The sequence below is a fragment of the Streptopelia decaocto genome (assembly GCF_964273445.1).
Source record: "Streptopelia decaocto genome assembly, chromosome: 21".
Taxonomy (NCBI): Eukaryota; Metazoa; Chordata; class Aves; order Columbiformes; family Columbidae; genus Streptopelia; species Streptopelia decaocto.
In genome coordinates this window covers 5,794,762-5,804,213 of record NC_138676.1, presented here as the reverse complement: position 1 = coordinate 5,804,213, position 9,452 = coordinate 5,794,762, and the positions used below count along the sequence as shown (strand labels likewise).

The following is a 9,452-nucleotide window of genomic DNA, read 5'->3' as shown; positions in this document are numbered from 1 at the left end:
CATGCCTTTCTTTGTCCTTTCCGTTTAGGTTCAGCAATTTCTTGCTTGTCCTTCACATTCCTGGACATGGCTGCAAGAGGACATGTCCCAACACCTTCCCAGGATGGGAGGAAGGGTGGCCAGCCTGTAGTTATCCCAGTTACAGAATCACAGAATCACAGAATCGACTGGGTTGGAAAAGACCTCAGAGATCATCGAGTCCAACCCTTGGTCCAACTCTAGTCCGTTTATTAGATCATGGCACTAAGTGCCATGTCCAATCTCAGTTTAAAAACCTCCAGGGACGGCGAGTCTACCACCTCCCTGGGCAGCCATTCCAATCCTGACCACTCTCTCTGTAAAGAATTTCTTTCTAATATCCAGCCTAAATTTCCCCTGGCAGAGTTTAAGCCCATGCCCCCTTGTCCTATTGCTAACTGCCTGGGAGAAGAGACCAATCCCCACCTGGCTATAACTTCCCTTGAGGTAATTATAGAGAGTGATGAGGTCACCTCTAAGCCTCCTCTTCTCTAGACTAAACAAGCCCAGCTCCCTCAGCCTCTCCCCATAGGTCTTATGCTCAAGTCCCTTCACCAGTCTTGTTGCTCTTCTCTGGACCCGCTCCAGCACTTCAATCTCTTTCCTGACCTGAGGGGCCCAGAACTGAACACAACACTCCAGGTGTGGCCTCCCCAATGCAGAGTACAGGGGAAGGATCACTGCCCTTGTCCTGCTGACCACGCTATTTTTGATACAGGACAGGATACCATTGGCCTTCTTGGCCACCTGGGCACACTGGTGGCTCATGTTGAGCTTCCTGTCCATTAGTCCCCCAGGTCCCTTTCTGCCTGGCTGCTCTCCAGCCACTCTGTGCCAGCCTGGAGCGCTGCAGGGGGGTGTTGTGACCAAAGTGCAGCACCCGGCACTTGGCCTTATTGAACTTCATCCCATTGGAATGGGCCCATTTTTCCAGTCTGTCCAGATCCCTCTGCAGAGCCCTCCTGCCTTCCAACAGGTCGACACTCCCTCCCAACTTGGTGTCATCAGCAAATTTGCTGATGATGGTCTCAATCCCTTCATCTAAATCGTCAATAAAGATGTTAAATAGGATTGGACCCAACACTGACCCCTGGGGACACCACTAGTGACTGGCCACCAGCTGGATGCAGCCCCATTCACCAGCACTCTCTGGGCCCGGCCCTCCAGCCAGTTCTTAACCCAGCGTAGAGTACACTTGTCCAAGCCATGGGCTACCAGCTTTTGCAGGAGTATATTATGGGAGACAGTGTCGAAGGCCTTGCTGAAGTCCAGATAGACCACATCCACAGCTTTCCCCTCATCCACCAGGTGAGTTACCTGATCATAAAAGGAGATCAGGTTGGTCAGACAGGACCTGCCTCTCCTAAACCCATGCTGGCTGGGTCTGATCCCTTGTCCATCCTGAAGGTGCTGTGTGATTCCATTCAGGATGATCTGCTCCATAACCCTGCCAGGCACCGAGCTCAGGCTGACAGGCCTGGAGTTGCCAGGGTCAGCTTTGCAGCCCTTTTTGTGGACTGGGGTAACATTGGCCAATTTCCAATCATATGGGACCTCCCCAGTGAGCCAGGACTGTTGGAAGTTCTTGTTTGTGCTCTTCTTGAAGATGGGTTTGAGGTCTGCATTTTCTAAGGACCCCAGAACCACTCTGGTTTCTATGGCACTTTTGAGAGCACAATCCAGAATCATGGGCAAGGGTGAGGTAGGAGACTGGAGCACTTGCAATGAGCCTGTCCAAGGCAGCTGAGATGAATCTCAGTGGGCCTGTGGAGTTTGTTCCTGGAGTCACACACAGAAATGTCAGGGTTTCATCAAGCACCCACATGTGACTGGACCTCATGGACTCCTTATGCACCCAGGGATGTTCAGAGACAGAGTCTGTGCCTTTTACACACAGAGGCAGGAGTCACAGTGTCCCTCTGGCCTCCTGTTGCCATTCAAAGGGATGGGATGCACCTCAGCCCTGTGGTGTGTCACCTGCTCTGCACTCACCTGAGATATCCCACACCATGAGGAATGGACAAAGGGACCTCAGTTCAAGGATGAAGATCCCAGTGGGTGGTTTCCCATGAGCTGTTACTCCCAACATGAAGTGACCTCGAGAAACTGTCTGTCCCACAGGCCTTCATGGAAGCTCCAGGAATCGCTGATGGAATTTTTCCTTACTCAGGTTCATGTCACCTCACATACATGATCTGCATGCTCACATCTCATCTGAACAGTGCAAACATGGATTTCTGACCTACTCATTCAGGGTCCCTCTGTGGAGGGAAGAGCAAGCTCTGTGAGCTGGGGTGAGAGGCCAGTGCTGGAAATGGTGGCTGTGAGGGGCCAGTCCATGGTGATTGACCTGAGGCTCCTTCCCTGGGGTGTCCAGTGCACAGGGGCACAGCCCAGCCCCTGCTCTGCTGGTCCTGCAGGTCTCTGGCAGGAGCCTGGCTGTGAGAGGACACTGCTGTGTGCCAGCCCTGCACACACACACTGTTCAGCTGTACCCTGGGGTTTGAATCTGTGGGACACTTTTGTACTCATATGCTTGAAGACATAAACCATCATGCACTGCCCTGAGGAGATCACCTTTCTATCTGGAAAGGCTGTTGTGAGGCCAGCTCTGTCACAGCAGTGCCCATTGCCTGTCCCTGCCTGCGCCCACAGGACTGACACACAGCAGCACGGTGACCAAGCTGCCAGAGCACTCAGGCCTTGCACCAACACCAGGGATGAGAAGGAGAGTGTGGAGTGGAACCAGAACAGCTCTGGAAGACCAAGCGCTGCTGCTCCCTGGCAGGGCTGCCAGGTTGGACACGTTTCCCCTCCTCCCATCACAGGAACTGTCCCTGCAGCTCTAGAAAGGCCTTGGAGTTACAATGTCAGTAGAAAAAAAAAAATTGTGGAAGATCCTTTTATTTTACTTAAACACAGAGAGCACGAATTCCTCACTGACACAGCCACTCAGTGAGAAAAAAAAAAAAGCAGGCAGTGAATTACAAAGGGAATTAAAATATTTTCATAATAAACAAACACAAGGAGAAATAAAAAATACTGCACACAGGATGAACCTGTAATGAGTTAGACTATGACTCTTATGTAGAAGAAGTTAGAGACAGTTTATAGCTTCAGAAGAAATCCAGTCATCTGTTTCCTCAGAGCATCCTTGAGCTCCTGGTTCCTCATGCTGTAGATGAGGGGGTTCACTGCTGGAGGCACCACTGAGTACAGAAAGGACAAAACCAGGTCCAGGGATGGGGAGGAGATGGAGGGGGGCTTCAGCTTAGCAAACATGGCAGTGGTGAGGAACAGGGAGACCACGGCCAGGTGAGTGAGGCAGGTGGAAAAGGCTTTGTGCCGTCCCTGCTCAGAGGGGATCCTCAGCACGGCCCTCAAGATCTGCACATAGGACACCACAATGAACACAAAACAACCAAAAGCAAAAGAAAAGCTGACAACAAGAAACACAGCTTCCCTGAGGTAGGAGTGTGAGCAGGAGAGCTTGAGGATCTGGGGGATTGCACAGAAGAACTGGCCCAGGGCATTGCCCTTGCACAGGGGCAGTGAAAATGTATTGGCCGTGAGCAGCAGAGCATTGAGAAACCCAGTGGCCCAGGCAGCTGCTGCCATGTGGACACAAGCTCTGCTGCCCAGGAGGGTCCCGTAGTGCAGGGGTTTGCAGATGGCAACGTAGCGGTCGTACGACATGACTGTGAGGAGACAATATTCTGCTACTACCAAGAAGGTAAAGAGAAAGAGATGTGCGACACATCCTGTGTAGGAGATGTTCCTGGTGTCCTAGAAGGAATTGGCCATGGACTTGGGGACAGTGGTGGAGATGGAGCCCAGGTCGAGGAGGGCGAGGTTGAGCAGGAAGAAGTACATGGGGGTGTGCAGGTGCTGGTCCCAGGCTATGGTGGTGATGATGAGGCCGTTGCCCAGGAGGGCAGCCAGGTAGATGCCCAGGAAGAGCCAGAAGTGCAAGAGCTGCAGCTCCCGTGTGTCTGTGAACGGCAGGAGGAGGAACTGGGTGATGGAGCTGCTGTTGGACATTTGCTGCTGATGGTCATTACTGTGGAAACAGGAGAGCACGTTGACAAATCAGGACAGAGGTCTCCCAGAAAATCTCTTCCCCCCCTCAACCAACATCCCTCTTCCACTCCCACCTGTGCCACCGGATACAGAAATGCAAATTGTTCTCTCCTTTTTGGCAGCCCCTGTGGTCACCTCCCTGGCTGGAGCGTTGGTTTGTGCTTTCTGACTGCACTGTGAGGATCAGGGCCTCTCCCCGTGGGCTCCCAAGGAGTCAACCCTGCCCTACAGCACCAGGACCTGGGAGAGGGGGGGAGTTCTTGTGTTTATACATAATCATAATCTACTTATATCATAATCATAATTCACAATATCATGCCAGGGAAGCACTGGGATGTCCTAAAGCTGTTCTGGAACAGAATGGGCTCATTCCCCAGCCCCACACATCACACATTCCAGAGCCCCACAGGGCATGATGGGCTTAGGGACTTTGCTCCCACAGAGACATCTGCAAGGCAGGACTTGCAGCATCAGTATCTGATCTTCAGCTGAAAGCCCAACTGCTGAGAGCTTGAGGGAAGAACACAGGCAGCGGAGCCACCGAGTGGACAAGGAGACATGGCCCAGCGCTCCTGCTGAGAGAGAACAGGGACACACAGACAGGCCCTCAGGAGCTTCTCCTTCTTGGCAGCTGGGCTGCCAAGGAAGTGCCTCAGCTCAAGACACCACAGACCTGAGGACAGAAGCTGTGGTGGGTGGGAGAGGAGCCTGGCAGCACTGCTAAGGGGTAGACATCAACACTGCAGGGGATGGCAGGGAGGTGCCCAAGTTCCCCCTGTGATGTCACTTTTGGCAGAAGGTCCCTCTCTCCCCCTGCCCAGGTCTCCACTGCCTGCAGCTGTTCCTGCCGGGAGCTGTTTCTCTGTCCCCATGTCTCCTCCCTGTCACTGCTCTCAGTGTCAGTCTGTCCCACCCGCTGTGTGCTCAGCTCTTCCCTGCACAAACCTCCTGGCAGCTCAGCACTGCCCAGGAACATCTCTATGTGTGTGTGGATTCTGCTGAGAACATCACACCAGCCCTAAAGGGGCTGCAAAGGAGATGTTGCTGCTCTGTGAGCCGGAGAGCATTGAATTGCGCTCTCAGAGAAAAATAAATATTTGGAGTTTCAGCACTTCCCCCGGAAATGCAAGACATATTTCCATCTTACCTTTCCTAGCCAGCCAGCCAAGAGTAGAGGACAAAAGGCAATAATTGCTTCCCCTTCAGATAATCCCTGCCTTGTTGTCCCTCTTGGAATGTCCCTGGGGGTGAGTTGTCAGCAACTCTGATCCACAGGGCACCCTCTCAAAGGCAGAAGGACCCTGTCCTGCCTGGGACCACTCCTTCCCCCCACAGCTTCTCCCCTCCTTACTGCTGGGATCTCCCCGGGCAGGCTGAGCGCTGACCCTGGCAGGCGGCAGAGTCCCTGCCCAGCACAGCCCTGGGGTGCAGGGACCCTGCTCTGCAGGACAGCCCTGGGCACCCCTGGGTGCTCACCCGGCTTCACACGCGTCCTTACAGATCCCACCAGCTGTGCCTGTGCCAGTTTCAGGAGGTGCCTCCAGGAGCTACAGCTGCACTGCCCTGCACCCAGAAACTTACCATGGCAAGGGCTGCAAAGGTTTCTCCTCCAGTGAGCTCTCAGTCATCCTCCCAGTCCTGACCACCTTGAATCTCTCTCTGCCTTGCTCGTCTGCTGAGATCCCCAGGCAGAGCCCTCAGCCCTGCTGCGTGTGCAGAGGAGCTGCTCCTGGGCAGAGCTGTCTCTCTGCAGCGCTGCCGCTGCCATGAGCTCCCTGTGTCCCAGGAGCCCAGCCCAGCTCAGCAGCACAGGAGCAGCACAAGGCGCTTTAATGACCCCTCTGGTGGGTTTGGTGCTGAGTCCATGGACCTCTGGCCCTGGAGGAAGTTGATGAAACCTCCCAAGAAGTCAAAGTCAGATTCAAACTCCAAAGTTTCTTGTAATGTTAATGGGTCCCACTGGGGTACAGTACTGAGCAACTTTCCCCAGGGCCAGTTAGAGCAGAAAACTGGAGGCAGTGATGACAGATCAGGAAAAGCGAAGTAAATGTCTCTCTAATGCTGAGTAAACCTGGATATGTTTCATTAATCAAAGGGCAATGCCCTGACCCCCAGCACTGGGAAGGCAGATCCTGTTCCTCCCACGTTGCCCAGGGCCCTTCCTGGGCCAGTGTGATGTGGGGCTGTGCAAGGCCAAGGGCAGGACTATGGTCCCACCCCTCCCAGGTTCCTGGCTGGGGACAAGGAGCCATGAGGCCCCTGTGCTGCAAGGACAAGGTGTCTCCTCACAGGCATCAGAGGTGCAGACAACAGCCACAGCCAAGGGGAGAAGGAGCTCATGTCTGGTGGGGCTTTCAGCCTCTTTACATCCCGTGATCATCTCCACGACAGCCTGTCCTGTGCTGTCCATCCCCTGCACCTCTGTCCCTGCAGGCTGGAGACATCCCTCCTGCTGCCCCACCTTGCTCCTGTCTGAACATCTTCCTTCCTTTGCTGAGATCTCTCCATCCTCCCCAGCTGCTCCTTGAAGCACAAAGCCTTGGGCTGATGCAGACTCCCTCTGCTGACCTGCTCCACCACAGCACTGCCCTTCCATCACATTCCTTTCTGCTCATGTCCAGCCTGGACCTCCCCAGCTGCACTTTGGGCCATTATTTCTTTCTCAAGCTCTTTCCCACTATGCAGAAACCTCCACCACCTCTGAAACCACCCTTCAAGCACTCTCAGGCTACTCCTGCACTGCTGCAGCCTCCCCAGCGCTGCTGGGCCAAAGCAGCCCAGGTCCCTCAGCACCCCACACCATGTGCACAAGGTGCTGAACCTGCCTTGGCACAGCCCTGCACTCTCCAGTTCCTCCCTGCTGCTCCAAACTGGGAAGCCGCACACTGGCACACACCCGTGTGTGTGGGTCACACCAGTGCTGAACCGAATGGGATGAGAACTGCAGGTGTCTGGGTCCCCACGCTCCTCCTCATGCAGCCCCGTGTGCAGCTGCCTTGTTCATGGTGAGCGTGCAACACGGGCTGGTGTGGGGACCTTGTAGTGCCCAGGCCCTTCTCCTCAGGGTCACTGCTCAGCGTGTCAGGTCCTGCTCTGTCCTGATCAATGGGGTTATTGTGCCACCCTGATACAGAACTGGCCACTTCCCCTTATCAAACTTAGATCTTTCTGATGGGTGAGTTCCAGATTTCCTCAAAGTTGTGTCTCTCCCTGGACAGAAGCTCCATTCACTCAGCTGTTAATGTTTCCATGCAGATGGCTTGTCCTGATTAGGGTGTCTCTCCCAAGAAAACAGGATAAGGAGTTACAGGGCACTACAAATACCGTTTCCTGGAGAAACTGTGGAGTCTTGGGCGTCCAGTACTCATAATGCCAGAGGTCTGGATTTTCTGATATTTCCCTTCATATGGTAGAGCAGTAGGATTACGTGGAGCTCCGCCTGGGGACAGACAATGTCAGCTGAACGTTGAGGAGTCAGCATGAGAAGGCAGAACAACATGCACAACGTTGCGGTGACTGGACATCAGCTACTGACTCACTGATGAGGAAGAGGAATGAGATGAGGCCTCCTTCAGACAAATGAAAGAAGCCTCATGTTTCCAGGGCCGTGTCCTCATGGCAGATCTGAGATATCCCAATATCTGCAAGGAACCAGCCATCCAGGAGGGTTTGGAACCCATTGACAACATCTTCCTGACACGGGTGACTGAGGAGTCAGTGGGGTGAGGTGCCCTGTGGGACTTCACACTTACAAACCAGAAAGAGTTGGTCAGGATGGAACAGTCAGGGACGGGAAAGTGGAGCTGAGGCTCCTGGGAGATGAGAACAAGGCCAAGAGCAGGATTTCAGGAGAGCAGGATTTGGCTGCTGAGGGACCTGCTTGGGTCCTATGGGATATGACCTTGGTGTCTGCAGAGCTTTTCTCTCCCATCTCCTCCCTCCTCTCTCCCACCTGCTGTTGTGCAGCGTTTTTTACCCTTTCTCAAATACAATATCCCAGAGGTGCTGCCGGCATCACTGAGTGGCTCAGATTGGGCAAGGAGTGGGTCCATCTTGGAGCAGCTGAAATCAGCTCTGTCTGACATTGGTCAAACTCCTGTTGTCTTCTCAGAGAGGTGACAACTGTAGCACAGCCGCACTCACCCCCAGTTCCAAGACTTTGCCATGTAAACCCAGTACAGGGTGACAACCTGTTGGGTGTTACAAACTGCTGGATCGTGGAGAAGAAATGGAAAAGATCTTCTGTCGGCAACTCAAGGAAGTCACAAGTCAATGAGCAGATTCCTACGGGGAACTGTAATTGCGCTGACATTCACGGGCAGGCAAAGCTGCAGATGCGAACACTCCAAAGAATCTTGGGCCAACGGCTTAAAAGAGCTGCCTGATGGGCCACAACGGTGATGTTCACCAGGTCTGGAACTGGGAAAGAAGGGAGAGCTGGTGAGGGATGTGAACATCAGTGTCCACCTTGGCTGTTGTGACCAGGACACAGTGGGGTCCCAGGAACCAGAGGGGAGGGAGGAAGGCCAGCAGCAGAGCACAGGCTGGTGGAATCCAGAGGAGAAGACTTGGACATAATGGGGGATGGTGGCCGATAAAGGTGGTGACATGGAAGTAGATCTGAAGGGTGAAGGAGCTCAGGAAATCTGATAATCCTTACAGGACAGGCTGCTCCAAGCACAAGAATGATCTCTCCAAGTACCCATGAACAGAAGCATTTATCTCGTGAGGCTGCTCCTCTGAACTGTTGGAGCTGCAGGGCACAGAGGCAGCACACAGGAGGTGGGAGCAGGGGAAGCTGCAGAGGAGGAATTTAGAAACCTTGTCCATGGGTGTAGAGATGATGCAAATCTCCCCTGGACTTGATCCCTGCTGGGGACTGTAAGGGCAGCAAGATGAGCTGGCACAGTTTCCTTACAGTAAAGGAGTAGACAGGGTGAACGTGGGCCTGCTGCTGAACTTCAGAAGAGTAGAATCAGACAGGACTGAGGTTCTTCATGGCTTCTTTGCCTCCATCTTCACCAGCAAGGTCTCCTGGGACTTTGTTCCTGAAGGCAGGAGTCTGGAGAACACCCAGCAGTGGATGGGGCTCAAGTCAGGGGTGACCTGAGCAAACTCAGACACCGTTACAGAGCAGGAGATGGGTCACTTGACCAGCTCCTGAACACAAGTATCGCTGTGCTGTGGCACCTGAGATTGCCAGGAACACCCACCTCCAGAGCTGTCTGACTCCTCTTAAGGTGTCCTGGACTATTTCCTGATTCACATGGTGATTTAGGCACCCACTTTTCTGACATATTCAATCTTTATCAGGAGACGCTCCATACTGATATGAACTGGAGTCTGCTGATACC

At 53.6% G+C, this 9,452-nt stretch overlaps 1 pseudogene across 1 annotated transcript; it reads right to left on the bottom strand.

Moving 5' to 3' along the window:
* Window positions 1–3,126: 3,126 nt before the first annotated feature.
* Window positions 3,127–4,059, bottom strand: LOC309448688 (olfactory receptor 14J1-like; annotated as a pseudogene). Its single transcript has one exon. The product of its transcript is annotated as an olfactory receptor 14J1-like (transcript).
* Between the last annotated feature and the right edge of the window lie 5,393 nt (window positions 4,060–9,452).